At 45.6% G+C, this 17,598-nt stretch overlaps 1 protein-coding gene across 3 annotated transcripts in view; it reads right to left on the reverse strand.

The window, feature by feature from the left end:
• LOC129382723 (uncharacterized) overlaps positions 1–17,598 on the reverse strand; it is a 276,055-nt gene that overhangs the window by 176,553 nt on the left and 81,904 nt on the right. The gene's annotated exons all lie outside the window — the stretch shown is intronic.

Consider the following 17,598-nt stretch of genomic DNA (forward strand, 5'->3'; position numbering starts at 1 on the left):
ACTTGTCCTATGACCTGCAGCATTATCGTAATAATAGTAGCATGATTATTATTTTGAAGTTTACGAGGCAATACTATGCTATTACTATGCCTTTTCTCTATAGAAAGTTTGGAGATATCCGTGCATAAATTGGGCTGCATGTACACCACGTTCAACTTATTATCTTGCTTAAAAGATCTCTTGTAGCTTGCCATAATATTGACAGCTAAGCCAGTGTCTATTAGCTTATCTTTTCTATGAAGAAAAACTGCAGGTCACTTTTAGTTTTTTATCTAAATGCATCCAGAAAAAGCAAAAAAAGTTTCCCCTTGCAGATGGATATTTCAGAAGATGCAGAATGTCCTCTTAATTGAACATGAGCACCATTTCCGGAAAGTGTAAGTACGACAGTTTAGTTTTGCCCCAACAGTGGCCTTATAACGTAAAACAATTCCAAAGTGTTTTTATTCCATTGTCCTGACGTCAAATTTCCGTAACGGCTGACGCAAGCATCGGGCGGTCACCCGCAGGGTTGTCTGAACAGACCAATCAAACGCTCTCCTCGTTCATAGGAGGCCACTTTTGTTTGCTTGAAAAACGAATAACATTGCCTACGCTGAGCGGCTTGTGTTATATAATTGGCTGACAAAAGTCGAGGAGCACTCTCAAGGGGAGAGGGATTTCATGGGGCCGAACCACCGCACTGAAAATCGATAACCGGGTGAAGAGAGTGGTGCCGGCGTCTGCGATTGGTCTGGTTTCCCTTAATTAACTCGCGGTGACTGGTCGAAAATCGTGGAGGCATGCAATGAAAGCTTAAGAATGACGCTAAAATGGATCTTAAGCAAAGAAGAGTTGGCAGAATGAGGTCGTACACGTGCCGAAAGTGCTCGAAAACGTTACGCGGCCACGCAAGAAGTTTTATTATACGCAAATAAACCCTTGCTTTCCGGCAGGTGCGATTAGCCAGTGCCTGGGCGAACAGCGGCAGCCATCTTGTATTTCGTTCGGAACGAGGCAGCCTGTGTCGCTTCAGAAGAAAACTAAGTTTTGTTTGGCATATTAATGTATCTTTAACGCGTACACGTCACTTTGACGCGTGAATTTTTGCGGTTTTGTGACGTCGCATGACAGGAAGGGGAAGCGGGTGCAGCCCTAAAGCTTTTGACCAATAGCCGAGGGCTAATGGTGAAAAGCCGTCGAATCAGAAATAACTCTGTTGCTTTTGTTCGGTCAAATCATGCATAATCAGTGTGCACACGTCATATCAGATGGGGAGCTATAGCAGTTTTCGTGACGTCCCGTGACAGCCAAGCGAAGCGGGTGTGGTCGAAAAATGTTTTTAATCAATCGCGTAGGGCTGATTGCAGAATTGGAATAGAAAAGTTTGGAATCGCTTTACGTTATAGCGTGCCAGGACAGGTTATTTCCACTACATTACTCCGCCTAAGCTTAAATACAAAGGTTTGAATGTGGCATACGGTATTTAGCCTTATAGAAAAGGGGAAAAAAATCACTTTTGCCGTTGATGTGCAATTATGTCTTGCGGTGGCGCAGCCATGAATTTATTTAACGGAAACGGGGATGCGCGCATGACCGGGATGGAAGTGAGGGAAGAGAGGCTTGACTCGGTAGGCGGGTGTCCTCGCACGTCACCTTTGCCAGATAATCCTGGCACGCTGAAATTTCAAGGAAGGGGCGTGGAGAGTGTCTATATGCTTGAAGTGTCCTTCACCCGCTCGCCGTGCCCTTCCCCTACATACAGATTCGACGCCTTCCATTTCACGCGATCATTTGTCGTCTTGCTCTTGGAAACTGGCACCTCATTTATTTGTGCTTTATATTAGTTACGATGGGAGAAATGGCGGACGTCATGACGCACGTAGACTGCAAATAAACTTGCTTTGACAGGGGTATTTCGCTTTACTGCTGCAGGAGATACTAGTATCTTATTCAATTCTTAACAAAATGCGCTGCTTGGGTAGTTAGTTAGTTACTGAATGAAATAAGCGAGAACGAAAGCTTCAATATATGGAAGGAAAGACAGAAATACCACCGGCAAGACTTATCTAGCTAAGCTGATCTCAACAAAATTCCATTTCGTGTTAACGCCTGTCCTGTGTCTCTTTTCCTTTCCACGGCATTTCAACTTCGCGCTTTCCTTTTCGCCATTCCTATTTATTCAATTATTTCCTCCTACGAGCTCGTTCGATGACATGAGGAAAGTTTTTGTTACATGACAATACGACGCGCAAACAAACAAAAATACAGCAGAAGTCATGTCTCGGTGACTGCGGATGGTAATGTGATTAACCTTCGAGCAATGTAATGACACCCCAGATCTGTAGCTGTCATTGGGAGATTTCCGTTGCTTCATCTGTATGCAACATAGTTGGGCATCGGTCCACGTTGCTGTGGCACTCGCTTGCCAAAGTTGCTCATGAACATGGCGACGTGACGGCGGCTGTATTGTGCGGACGCAGTGACAACGATGCAATGATGAAGAAGGAATGACTTCGATGGAAAGACAAAGGCCGTATAACGACAACGGCCTGACGGCAAATATATGATCATCGTTAAATGAGGGTATTACAACGACGACAGCGTGACAGCGACTGCATGAAGATTGTGGGATGACGACGAGTGTATGACGGTGATATAATCACGATGACGGTATAACGAAGCTAGAATGACGCCGACGAAACGACGGTGATGGCATGACGGCAAAGGTATGACAACGGAAGCAAGATAGCGACTCTCTGATTATGATGCAATGACGTTGATGGCATGACAATGAGCCATAATCGCTATTGAACGACAACAGATTCATTACGATATAATGGCGAAGGAATGTCATGTACGGGTCGACAAAGGCGGTATGATGACGATGGCATGAAGACGTAGCGATAACGGTATGAAGTGATTACTGCGAAAAAACAGCATCGTCACGACGGCTCGACAGCAATGGTACGACGATTGAGTTAGATCACGACGTACGAATGGCGGCGATGAAACGACTGCGACGCAGTTGCGAGGACAGTATGAAATCAAAAGCTTGATGACGACGCTTTCGCAACGATGGCATAACAATGGCGTAAAGACAATAAAGTGACAAAGAGTGTATAGTGACAATGGCGAGACGACGACTGTATTGCGGTGCCTTCATAGCGAGAATGGCATGACGAGAGCCGGATGACGAAGCTGGAGTAATGGAAATGCAACAACGGTGACATGACGACGACAGTATAAACACGGATGCGGTATAGCGGCTGCCTGTTGACTATGTAATGGCGACGATGGCATGACAACGGCAGCATGAAAAGAACAGCGAATACAACGAGGGATTACGACAGTGTGGTAACGATAGAATGACGACGAATGGTTGACGTCGTTGAAATGACGAAGGCAATAAGAAAACGACGGCATCACAACAATTGGGTAAATGTTTCTGAATCGATGAGGGTGGTAATACGACAGCGTGTTGACAACGGCATGACGACACTTATATGACGGCGATTGCGTGACAAGAATGGGGCCACGAAACAATAATGACAACGACAGAAGGACCTCTACAGCATCACGGCAACGATATGATAGCATTGAAAATGGCTGCATTACGAGGATGTCATGACGAGAATTGCATGACCCCAATGAAGCGATCATAAGCGTATCACAATGGCTTGATGATCACAAGCGCACGACAATTTCGTGACGACGATGCCACCATGACGATGGCAGGACGAGAGTGGGGTGACAAAGATCGAATAAAGACGATGAAACGACCACGACATCCACACGGTCATGAGTGCATACCTAGGAACCCAATCTATGCGGCAATCCAAGGCATTGTCTCGGTGTAGAAGGTGTGATGGCGACGGCATGATGAGAGGCAAGCGAAAAAGCTGAAATGACAAAGTTCGAATGACCACGATGGGATTTCGACCATGCGCATGGTAGAATGGTGTGATGAATAATGTGTGACTACGATGGCGTGGCGCCGACATTATGCCGAGAGCCAAATTACTAATCTAGAAACGCCACAATGAGAACAAGGACGATATGAAAACAAATGCGGGACGACTGTATGACGACGATCACGCGATGACGCGATGACGATGGCATAACGAGTGTCTGATGACGAAGCTGATATGACGGCAACGTAACTATGAAGGCGTCGAGACCACTAGCAAGTACCTAGTGGCCCAAGCTATTAGACAACTTTAGGCATTTCGTTGAAGTAGAAGGCAGCACGATGATGGTATGACGAGGAAAAGATCCCGAATCTAGAATGACAACTGTGAAACTACTGCGTCGGCATCACAATGAGGAGTACACACCAACTAGCCCAATTAGGCACACAACTTGAGTCACCAGGTCAGCGTAATAAGCTAGATAGGCTAAAAACTACTGACGTAGGCCAAGAATGCCGCTCGCATTATTCCTGTAGCTTAAATGAGGACGTTGAAATGACCGCGACGGCATCAAGACCGTCATAACATACCCAGTCACCCTAGCTGGAAGACAATTTGGGCTCACGAGTCGGCGTAAAGGCTACATCAAAAGATAGATAGACAGATAGATAGATAGCCACATAGATACACCTAAAATGCCTGAAGTGGGCAAGAAATTATAATAGCATCGACAGAAAATTAGCGGGAGGACTCCACTCACGTCGACTGTCGATGATAATACAATTAACATTTGAGCATGTGGCTACGCGCCGTATTTCTGAGGTCATGTTTGTTATTGCGAATAGCAGTCTTTGCCTACTTCAGCTGCTTTGAGCATTTTTTTCTCTTTATCTATCTATATGTCCCCTAACTCCAATGCAGTGGCCCAAACTGTCGGTTTGCTTGGGCCACTAATCATGTGCTCCAGGCCATGATGCCGTGGTGGTCGTCCCGTCATCGTCATCGCAGCTCCGTGATCTTGCTCTTGTCATGGCCTCGCCGTCACGGCTTCAACCCTGGTGCATCGGCCCAAGTTGTCTAACAGCTTGCGCTACGGGGTATGATCTCATGGCCATGATGCCATCGTAGTCGTTGCCTGGCCTACATTACAGCGCTGTCATCCAACTCTTGTCATGCCGTAGTCATCATGTCATCGTGGTGACACAGTCTTCGCCATGCCGTCGTTATCACGCTATCATTTTATCATCGTCATCACTTCAGGAGGGGCTGCCCACTGCAGTAACACCCTCGTCGTCATACCACCTACGGTCTTCCACCGACGTAAATTTTTCCTTATTATATTGTAATCATGCCGTAGTCACTTATTCGCGATTACGTAGTCCACTCATTCGCAATTACGTGGTCCGTCTTATGCGGTCATCATGAGAGTCGCAACCTTCCATACATTCTCAGGCCACAGTTCTCGCGCCATCGTCGTCGCACCAGCTTCGTCATCCAACTGATCATTCCATCATTGTCACGCTGTTCTCAGACTACAGACTTTATGAAACAGTCATCGCTATGTCATTGGCAGCAATCACTCCCCATAATACTATTGTCTTTATGACATTGCCATGCCACGGTCATGTTCAGGTCGTCGTCATACCGTACACGTTAAACTGTCGCGGTGCTTACGTTGTCCTTATTCTAACTTCAACATCCAACTTCCCTCATGCCGTCATCCTAAGCCACCGTCGTCACATGGTTGCCATCACACCGCTGTCATCATGTCATTGTCGTCATGGTACCCCTTCACGGACTTCATCACTTCATTAAAGTCACGCCATTGGCGTAATCCTGTCATCATTATACCACCTTCGTCGATTCAACGACGTCATTCTTCGTTCGTCATTTTGTAGTAATCATTCTGTCACCGTCGCCATGCCTTCATCGCCATTGTATGGCCATCATACAAATGTTATCGTGAATACGATGCCACATCATTGTCGTCGTGCCACCGAGGTCCTGTCCCCATCGTCATTTCAGCTTATTCCTACAATTATCCTCGTATCGTCGTCGTCATGCTATCGGCTTCATGCAGTCCTCATCATCTCATTGTCTTCATGTTCGTATCGTCAGGCCGTTGTCGTTACGCCATCTTCATTCCTTAAATATCGTCATCTCATTGCAGTCATGTAATTCTCGACATGGCCTGTGTCGTTACATTGATATTTTGCTTCTTCATGGGCATGGTCCTTGTAATACCACCTAGCCCTTTGATGATCATGGCAAGCGAGTGACGTAGCAAAGTGGGAAGATGTCGGAATAAGCAGCATCTAGCCGAGTCAATGTATGAAACGCCAATGCATAAAAGCCTCTAACCCTGCAGCTAGAATAAAACTCGCAGAAATTTCGAATTAATAGGCGTAAGGTAGCTGACATAAGGAAGTATAATGTGGATAGAGTTGAGCATGCTCTCAGGAAAGGAGGAAGCCTAAAAGCAGTAAAGAAGAAACTAGGAATTGGCAGGAATCAGATGTATGCGTTAAGAGACAAAGCCGGCAATATTATTACTAATATGGATAACATAGTTCAAGTGGTTGAGGAGTTCTATAGAGATTTATGCAGTACTGATGCTACTTACGAAGATAATGGAAAAGAGTATAGTCTAGAGGAATATGGCATCCCACAAGAAACACCAGAAGTAAAAAAATTCTTTCGAGCTATTCAAAGCAGGAAAGCAGCTGGGGTGGATCAGGTAACAGCAGATATGTTGAAGGATGGTGGGCAGATTGTTCTAGAAAAACTGGCCACCCTGTATACGCAATGCCTCATGACCTCGAGCGTACTGGAATCTTGGAAGAATGCCAACATAATCTTAATCCATAAGAAAGGGGACGCCAAAGACTGAAAAAATTATAGACCGATCATCTTACTGTCCGTTGTCTACAAAGTATTTACTAAGGTAATCGCAAAGAGCATCAGGAATACCTTAGACTTCTGTCAACCAATAGACAAGGCAGGATTTCGTAAAGGCTACTCAACAACAAATGTGCGGAATATAACCAACTCTTATATATAGAATTCATTGATTACGAGAAAGCGTTTGATTTAGTCGAAACGTCAGCAGTCCTGCAGGCATTACGGAATCAGGGTGTAGAGGAGCCGTATGTAAAAATACTGAGAGATCTATAGCGGCTCCGCAGTTGCCGTAGCCCTCCATAAAGAAAGCAAGAAAATCCCAATAAAGAAGGGCGTCAGGCAGCCAGATACGATCTCCCAAATGCTATTCACAATGTGTTTACGGAAGCTATTCAGAGACCTCGATTGGGAAGAATTGGGGATAAGGGTAATGAAGAATACCTTAGATGATGATATTGGCTTGTTTAGTAACTCAGGGGACAAATTGCAATGTATGCTCACTGACCTGGAGCGGCAAACCAGAAAGGTGGGTCTAAAAATTAATCTGCAGAAAACTAATGTAATATTTAACAGTCTAGGAAGAGAACAGCAGTTTACGATAGGTATAGATGCACTGGAATTGGTCAGGGAATACATAAACTTAGAGCAGATAGTGACCGCGGATCCGGATCATGAGACTGAAATAATCAGATGAATAATTATGGGCTGGAGTGCGTTTGCCAGGCATTCAGAGATCATGAAGAGCAGGATGCCATTATCCCCCAAGAGAAAATTGTATAACAGCTGAGTCTCACCAGTAGGGGTAGAAACCTGGAAGCTTACAAAAATAGGTCAATTGTAACTGAGAACAAGGCAACGAACTATGGGAAGAAGAATGATGGGTGTAACATTAAGGGATAAGAAGAGAGCCTATTGGGTCAGGGATTAAACGTGAGTTAATGACATCTTAGTTGAAATGAAGAAAAAGAAATGGACATGGGCAGGGCATGTAATCAGGAAGGAAGATAACCGGTGGTCATTAATGGTTACGGAGTCGATTCCACGAAAATGGAAGCGTAGCAAGGAGCGGCAGAGAGTTAGGTGGATGGATGAGATTAAGAAATTTGCGCGGACAATATGGCCACAATTAGCACATGACCGGGGTAATTGAAGAAGTATAGGAGAGGCCTTTGCCCTGCAGTGGGTGAAGCCAGGATGATGTTGTTGATGATGATGACGACGATGATGAGGATGGTGATTACGATGATGATGAACCGAGGCTATAAAATCCTCAGTGAGTTACCAATACACGTGTTAAATAAAACTAACTTCAGGAATACGGTCTGTCGCTACATTGCTCGAATGTGTTTCACACTGTCATTGCCAGTCATAAAGAGTTGAGTTCTGACTTGCGTTTTAACGTCTGGAGCTGTGATTATAGACAATAATTACATTCTCTCTTGCAGCACACTCCGGTATTGTCCCGATTTGCTACGGTATTCATTTTTCAAGGTCCCTTAAAGCATGACTACTGTAGTGGTCATGGCAGCATGACCACTACTGTATGACACGGACGTTGTGACGACGATGAAACGATAAAGGCGGTGTAATGATAACGGCGTGACGGCAATGAAACGACTATTCTTGAATGATGATGATATATAATGACAAAACTGTTATAACCCGGCATGATGACAATGGTATGACGACGAGTGTATGACGGTGATTGTATGACGACAACCTGACAAGGAACTGGAATGATGAAAGTAGCGCAACGATGGCAGCATACCGACGATGGTATGACCACAGGCACATGTCTGACGACGGCGCAAATCGCACGGATGGCGTGGCCACGGTGGCATAACAACGAATAAATGATGACAACATAATTACGATAGTATGACAAACGACGAGAGACGACGGCCATTCGATGAAGGCCTTAAGCCGATGATCGCATGACGGCAAGAACATGACGCTACTGAAATTATGACTAAGTTAGAATGGCTACGTGACAATGACGACGTTGGTGTGGCAACAACAACGAGACAACGATCGTGTGACGGCGCCAGCAGGACGAGAGTGGAACATCGGAGTTGGAGTGACAACGATGGAATTGCCGTGACGGCATCACAATAATGCTATGACAACGACCGCGTGAGGATGACTGTACGACGAGACGCAATGCTGACGATGCCATAACAATGGTATGAAGACAATGCGGTGGCGACAAGTGCATGATGACAATAGCGTGACGACGACTATGTCGCAAAGCCCGTCTGATGACGGTGACGGCATGACGAATCAGACGACAAAGCTCGAATGGCGACGGCGGAATGACGATGGGAGCATAGCAAGAAATGCATGACAACCGTTGTGGGACGACGGGATGAGAAGAGTCAGATCACGAAGCTGGAATCACGGCACTGCAGCTTCCACGACGGCATCACAGATAAGAGTACATACCTAGTGACCCAAGCTTGTACATACCTTAGACGGTGGTGTTGGCGTTGGAGGCTTAATAGATAGAAACGCATGGGTTGATAGGCACATAGACTCAGCCGCCTAATTTAGGCGAAAAAGTTGTTGTCGTGTTTAAAAAAAATTATGGCACAACTCATCTCAGAATGGGTGTCGATGGTAATGGCGTTCCAGCTACGTAGCCCCACACCGTATTTGCAAAGTCATGATTAACATCTGTGATGGTCATTCTAGACTTCAGTTGCAGTGTCGATATGCGACCTACTCCTGCATCGCCCCTCTAGCTATTGTAATCGCTTGCCGAAATCGCCCATGAGCTTGGTGGCATGCCGACGACTGCATGCCATTGACGTTCTGACGGCGATGGAACGATAAAGACGGTATTGTAAGGAGGGCTTGGCAACACTGATTGAAAACTCGCGAATGATGATGATGATACAATTGCGAAAGTGCGACTGTGACGGCATGATGAGAATGGTATGACGCCGAGTGCGCGACAGCGATGGCATGAAGACGATATGACAAAAACCAGATGAGGGAGGTGACTACGACAGCACGACCACGATAGTATGATGACTGGAACAAGACAATCGATGCATAATAGCCAGTGTATGATGACGACGCGATCATGCCGATGGCATGGCCGCTCTGGCTTAATGACGACTGAATGATGAACAAGACCTTGGCAGTTCAATGAAGGCGGCATGAAGACTATGGCGTGAGGATGATGCGTGCTGCCCAATACAATGAACATATTAGAAATCGTGTTGGGAATAAACAACTTGGCATCACTGAGGCACAACTTTTACAGCTCTTGCCAGCGAAGGTTTCTTATATCATTAACATATTATTTTATGCACCGAACCGCGCTGTCACTAAATTACAAGCACACTTTCATTTGATTGTGGCAATGGTGCTGCCTGATCCCGCGTCATTTCGAGGACCCGCACTTATTCTCACTATTCCAGGTCAAGCGTCATTTCCAGCAAGCGGAAGCGCCAGTATTTTTTTCTTTTTCCGTGTGAAAACTACCTATTTTTGCTAGCGCTTCGTGAAGCAACCACATAGATATCCCATGTAAAATTTTGCACAGAAGCGGCATGTACCTACACTGTCTGAAACTAGGCCTTTTATCCTGTAATGAGTTTGTGGCAGTTGGCGTTTAATTCTAAAATGCCACATTGACTAGGTGTATTGGGGAAAATTGTGTGTTTTTTTTAAGACGGACAGATTATGTGCATTTTGTGTTTATGGTCTAAATGTGGTCTGCAAAGGCCGGCCCAAATGGAGCGATATTCTGGCGGAAAAGCGGCGTCCTCCAGGAGGCCGTCGGCCAAAACGTAGCTGTTCGCTGACGTCATGTCGGGCTTCGCATTGTCAGCCGCTGCCTGCTGCACGCTGGAGGCGCCGAACGCAGGTGGGCAGCGCGAACCAATTAGGGCCCGACTGCAGCCGACTTCCGGCCGCAAAAAAAATTGATGGAATCTAGGCCTCGAGACTCCCAAAGAGGATAACGAACAGACACGTGACCGTGAAGGAAGAAAACGTCATTCGACTGATCCACTCCTTCGTTGTTAGCCACATTGCCTACGTAGCCGCCTGCCACAACTGGCACGTCAGGGCAAAGAGCAAGATCAACACGTTCATCAGCAAAACGTACAAGATAGCCCTGGGCCTCCCAGAATCGACGAGCACCGAGCTCCGGGCCCTGCTGGGCACACACAACGCCCTGGATGAAACAGCCGAAGCAGAACGCATCTCGCAGCCCGAACGCCTGTACACCACCATGACGGGAAGGCACATTATGAACAAGCTCGGCATAACGTACCACAATTAGCACGGCCAGAAAATGCAAATGCCCATCAAAATCAAGGACGCCGTTACGGTGGCAAACATATGAAGAAACGCGTGCCCCGACGAAAACAGATGTAGCAGAAAAAAGCAAGAGCCGAGGATCTGCTTCGTTCGCTCGGCAGGTAGAAAAATGCGCGCTTTATCGACGCAGCCGAATATCCGAAGGGCCAGAAATACACCACCGTAGCCACAGACAAAGACTCCATATTCAGAATCGCATGCAGCCTAGACACCAAACACTCGGTAGTAACGGAGAAAGTTGCGATCGCACTGGCCCTCTAGGACCAGAAATGCCGAGTCGTTCTAAGCGACTCGCAAACGGCAGTAAAGAACTACTCCAAAGGTAGCATTTCCAAGGAAACGCTGGCTATTCTGTCCAAAGCGGGCAGCTCCAAAACCCCTATTTCGAGGATCGTATGGTTCGAGGATCGTACCAGGGAAGGCGACTCGCTCCCGAACCTAAATGAGACGGCGCACCAGACGGCGCGAGATGTGACCCGCCGCGCCGAACAGGAAAACGCCTCTCGCACGATAGCGAATACTCCTCGCGCAGAACGGGACAGGCTCACTGGATACAACGGCATAACCAGTGCATATCTAAAGCTTGAAGGATATACCCACCGCCAAGTCCCGAATTGAACAGGAGCCATGCCGTCGCCTGCAGACAGCTCCGGATGAACGCCTTTTTTAACCTATTCCATCGGAAACGTATCTCACAGATAAACATCAGCACGGCAGGTGCAAATTGTGGCGAATTGTGCCAGGAAGGGCCAGCAATATTCTACCGCATGTGGCGGGAGTGCAATGCATTTATACGAAGGATGGCGGTTGCTCCGGAGACCCTGCCGTCGAGGTAGGCCGCTGCTCTGCGCAGCTCAGACCTCGGCATCCGCACGTGGGCAGCCCAGCAAGCCTGTGTGGTGGCATTGAGGCAGCACCTCGGCGTTCCCCCGTGTGAGACCTCAGCGCGGGTCGCGTTAAACCTTGCCAGACGTTCAATAATGCTTTATCCATCCATCCATCTAGGTCTTAATGACGAAGAGTTAAAAATGTCACATTAACAGGAAACCTAAATAATAATTATTTATATATATCGTCAATACATAATAAATAGTGTGCCTGTAAACACAAAAGATGTTCTGTTTTTATTTTACTGTGTAAGTAACCACGGCACTTCTAGCAACACTAAAATAAATGTGGCAGCGGCCTGGTGGCGGTCGCCTATTTTTCGTTGCATGTGTATGCCGGACGATGAAGGCACGCCATCGTGAGCCGCGCCGGCACTTGCTGCCGAAAGGTCATCAGGAAAGTTTCGTCCACGTGGGTTGGTTTTAGACACCTACTAGCAAATATGTGCTATATGTTGTGATAATAAAATTAAAGAGCGTTGCATCACAATTCTCTTGCAGCAAAATTGATCGATTCCCACCTACGGACATTGCAACTCGACGTTCTATTTTTACACTATGGAGATTTCCCAACATGAGAACGTTGCCACATGCATTTGCGATTCGAAGATCTCCAAAGATATTTGTGCTTATTTTCCGGCACAAGCATATTGTGCAAATAAGGAGAAATATTTGCTGTGCGATGTGGAAACAAATGCAATGAAAGTACTGCGTCATCGCTGTCCGCAGGCTCCTGACCAACTCCCCCGTCATCCGAGCTCTGCCAAGCCTGCCGACATTAGCTCTCTATCCTGAAAGCCCAGACCTACTCTAGCTTCACGGGAGATGACTGTTTCGCACTGGTTTGTAAATAAAATGTTTTAAAATAACCCATCGTCAACCTTTCAGTTCCCCAGAAATTGCCTGTTTGTACTTATTTATTTCTAAATAAACTGTTACAAAATTCTAATGTAGTATTACAAGTATTGATGTATAATTTTGTGCATGTGCGTAGGACTTATGCTACTTGAGCTAACATACTTCTAGCGTGTTTTCTTAGCTACCTATCGATGTAGACACTATGGGGACAATTGCTGTCCCAAATACTTCTAGCGTAAGTTTTGCAGGAATCATGGCTCCGTACTTCAGAGGCAACGTATTCACAGTATTCATAATGAAGAGGGCATTCATGAAAGGCTGGAAATGGTGATGGCAACACACTGGCTGGTGCACTGGTCTAATATTCGTTCATTGTTGGCTCTAACTCTGGGCCAGCATAGGGATTGATTGGGTTGCCCTTCACCCGTATGCCAGCATTGCTCTAGGGCCGACACCAGCTTCTGTCAGAATTAGGCCGTGCTTGGTGCAATGCTGGCGTGCTGGCAGGGCGATGATAAACTTGCTAAGTGGTTCGGAAAGCCAGAAAAGAAATTCAAGAGCGAACAGACACAGAAGAATGAAGTAGAAGATAACGTAGCCAACGTAGAAATGAAACTGCGAGCCGCGGAAAGAAGCTTAGGTATTGACTGTAGCGACAAACCAGGGGGCAAGGAGCTTAATTCCTCACAACGAGCTTCCATGTGAGCACGGCCAACGGGCTTGCACCGAAGGGAGAGCAGGTAAGGCCAGCGAAACAACAAAGAGAGGGATCAGGATCAGACAAGGGGGAGGGGATCGCGGCTCCACGTTCCGTCCTCAGCGGCGAGGTGGAGGAACAGCGTCGAGTGTCTTTTTGGGCATTCAAACATGCTAAAGGTAGATATGACGATAATCGAAAGAGTAGATGCATGCGAGTGAGTCCAGATAATCGCTTCAGGGCAGACAGATTAAGGAAGTGATAGCGAAAGCCAAGCAACACATGTGGGACGCAATGGAGGAGGGACGCCTGGTGGTGCTAATGGGCGGAGTCCCTGACACACTGCAAGCACGGGGGATATGGATCGGGAAGCGAATAGCCAAAGGGGTTGGCGACCTGCAGAATGTTTCAAAGTGCAAGTCGCTGTATGAGAAGCGTCAGTGGCGAAAAGGCAAGTTTGTGCAATTGAAGGCGTATTACTCGCAGTAAACAGCGAAGTTTGGACCCCAGCTAAGCCAAATAATTTTTCGGTCATTGACATGAACCAAGTGCCCCGAGAAGGCCGTGAGGGCATTTTCGGCGGGACGGGATACATTTTAGCGGCAGTGTAGCAACGTTGACTCACGGCGCGGACAGCAGCTTCTTTAGGTGTGCCCCAGGCAATAAGGAAGGAAGATTAAGCATTTATTGTAGTGACACACAAGCAAGGAACAGAATTATGCGAAACGAGTACACAGGAAACGCACAAAGGTTGAGTATAGAGAGGGTAAAATTTTTTACATAAACATGCAGGGTGGTTGCAAGAAGAAAAAGTGGCTGGAACTTCAGACGCAGCAGAATGACGAAGCGATTAGCGTGTACGCCTTGACCAAGACGCGTTTTCAAGATTTGGAGCGGCAGACTGTTATTCGCAATTTTGTATGGGTGTATGTAACGGAACGTCTGTATCAAGGAAAAAAGTGGCGGCGTAGGCTTGCTAAGCAGGCGAGATACGAAGTGGCAAAGGTTAAAGGAGACACTTAAGGAACACCAGTCGATTAGCGGCGCATGGGAAGGCAAAAATACGTGGCCTGGAGTAGCTTATCTAGGGACAGGTAACGACAGCAGAGACAAAAAGAAACGTTGGTTGATTGTATTCGAAACGATATTATTGAGCTCAAGAAACCAGTAAACATGGTATTAGTAGGAGATATGAATGCACGCATGCAGGACTTAGACGGATATACTGATTAGAACAATTCTCTGTATTGCGGGATCTGTGTGATGAGCAGAACCTTATTGGAGTTAAGCGGGGGGCTAAGCGTCCTCGAGAGGTAACGTGGTAGTACGAAAACAGGCAGTCGTACATCGAGCACGGCCTTAGTATCAGCAATGGTGTACGAACAACTAGGCGAAATTATAATAGACGAACATGGAAAAAATTGCCTGAGCAGCGATAATAAACCTTTAACCTTAAAATTATGGAGAAATACTAAAGAAAAACACAAACCAATTGCCCCTGAATTTCTTAAAATTAACGAAAAGCAAGTAGCAGACATTGCGAAATAATTAAAGAAATGGCGGCGATTTCTACACCAATTTGGGAATGTAAGGAACTGGTAGACGTTAAGCAGCAGGAGATAAGACGAATACGACAAAAAAGTGTTTCATTGAAAATTGAAAACCGCGTCAGGGGTACATAAAAAGAAACCAAGCTACGCAGGAGCGTTAGTAGTCTCCCAGGGATCTTCGAGGAGCCAAGAAGTTGATATCGCACGAAGAAGAGGCGCTTCTTAGATGGAGCAAATACCGAGAAAAGAAAAGGGTTTAATTGAGGTAGCACAAGAAAACAAGAAAAAAGAAGAAAGAGAAAATAAATTTGCAAGAGAACATTGGGAGCATACCATTCGCACAAGAGACAATGGCGCCCCGAAATGATGCTAGAACCCTGTAAGAGCACCCAAACTAAATATTCGCAAACGCCTATAAGGGATGAAGATGGTAACATCTTCGAAGGAGACAATTCGCTGCAGCACATGACGGACTTCGTCCCGAAAGGAAGCGTAGTTCAGACTCAAACACGTCCAAGAACAACTAAGAATGAAAATTTAACTTGGAATACTTTTACCGGAATTAAACAGAAGAAAATGCCCATTATAAGAGAGCCGCTGGGCCCGATCATATTTCAGTATACGTAATCAAAATCCTCGGTCCGGATAGCAAGGCAGTGCTCCAAACCAACCACAATGTAGAAGCACTCCATCAATTGTGAATGAATTTCGAGCAATAGTGACTTTTACACACCGACCATTGTGCCGACAGTTTGTATATATATATATATATATAGTGCGCAACATTTTTCACACGTTGCAATTACTGGAATTACGTATTTTTGCTTTATTTCTGCCTGTTCTTCCCTTCTTACTTTAGTAGGTGCTAGTCTGTCCAATGAAATATTTCGCGATATATCTCTTAACTTCAGCTGCTTACATTCAGTTGCAGATATTTTTTGTGCATTTAGAGTTTGTGTATTAAAAGTATAAATTTATTTAAGTTCTTTTAAGAGTTCGTGCGCTCGATAGTGTGATACCCCTGTCCCACGGGAAGATTTAATGTCATTCGAATCGAATGGCATTCGCATATAATCCCACTAATCGGTGTTTACAGTGGAAAATTTATTATCATTCGAATTGAATGACATTTACCATCAATAGAGTTAGGGGAACTCATTCGTATTCGATTTCAAACCGAATATATTCTCTTGGCCCCAGATGGACAACAGCGACACGCAACGCAAAAATTAATGCGTGCATCAGCAAAGTCAGAATATGCTTTTGAGACTTATAAAAAGAAATAATTATGTTTACCGCGATAATATTTTCACCAAGACCTGTGCTCAAGCGCTATTACTCTTTGCATCAGGAGTCTGTTGCGGCGGTCGGCCATATTGGATGTGTTAAGAGAAGTGGCTTTATTTGTGAATAATTGCCCTTAATATGTTTTCGTCCGTTTTAAAAGTACTCGCAAAAGTTCTTAAACGCGTTTTATAGGCACACAATTTCTTTCAATTTCACAAATTTCGTTCCAGATCGTCATTGCTTTCATTTGCGAATGCGATTATATTTTACCGTGTAGCACCGGAAGAGACCGAATGGCATTCGATGCATCGAATGCCATTCTATTTGAATGACAGTAAATCTTCCCGTGTGACAGGGGTATTAATCTGTTATCTTACTAAGTACCAACATCCATTTTAGCTGTGGCATATTCGCTCCCATTTTCTCGGCTGTATAATTCTACTATGAGTGTCACATGCTGCAGGTGTTAGGGTCTTCATCGACCCAGTAAAGCTGCCAAGAGCGGCTTTCAGCCCCGAAGACCATTCAGATATTCTGGATAAATAAAAAATTTACTGACCGATAATGCCAATGAGCAAGCTATTTAGAAAAAAAAAAGCTTTCCCGTAGGGTGGCGTGAAAGCAAGATGAACCTCATATGCAACGGCACAGGGGATAATGGTAAGACTACATCTTACAAGCCAGTTAAAGTAACGTCGGTGATATACAGGGTGTTCCAGCTAACTTTAGCCAGTTTAAAGTTATGCCGATGCACTCTAAGACGACAAGACCAAATGCATATTGCTGAAGTTTGTATGTAGTAAGTCACAGCAGTTCTCGTATTCGGCTTATTTGGATAATTAGTCATGATTAATTAACCAACTTCTGAAGAAACAAAATTAGGCGAAAAAACTCCATTGAAAAATTTGTAGAGTGCTTTGCAAAACGTCCGAAAAAACAGTTTCTAACATTTTATCTTTTAGTTAGTCGTATTATTGCGCTTCTTGCAGATGTCCGTGAAAATACAAAAAAAGGAAACACCGCGAGGCATACCCGCTCGCGCGTCGTGATAGTAGTGCTCTAAAGCGTTTCTCGTACAAAAGATGATCGCATCCAGCAGGGTTTGCTGTCGCTTAAAAGGCTACAGGGTAGTGACACAGGCGCTGGCTATGCGATTTACGCAATGGAGATGCTTCCGCCACGGCGTTCATGATAGC

Source organism: Dermacentor andersoni, chromosome 6 (genome assembly GCF_023375885.2).
Source record: "Dermacentor andersoni chromosome 6, qqDerAnde1_hic_scaffold, whole genome shotgun sequence".
Taxonomy (NCBI): domain Eukaryota; kingdom Metazoa; phylum Arthropoda; class Arachnida; order Ixodida; family Ixodidae; genus Dermacentor; species Dermacentor andersoni.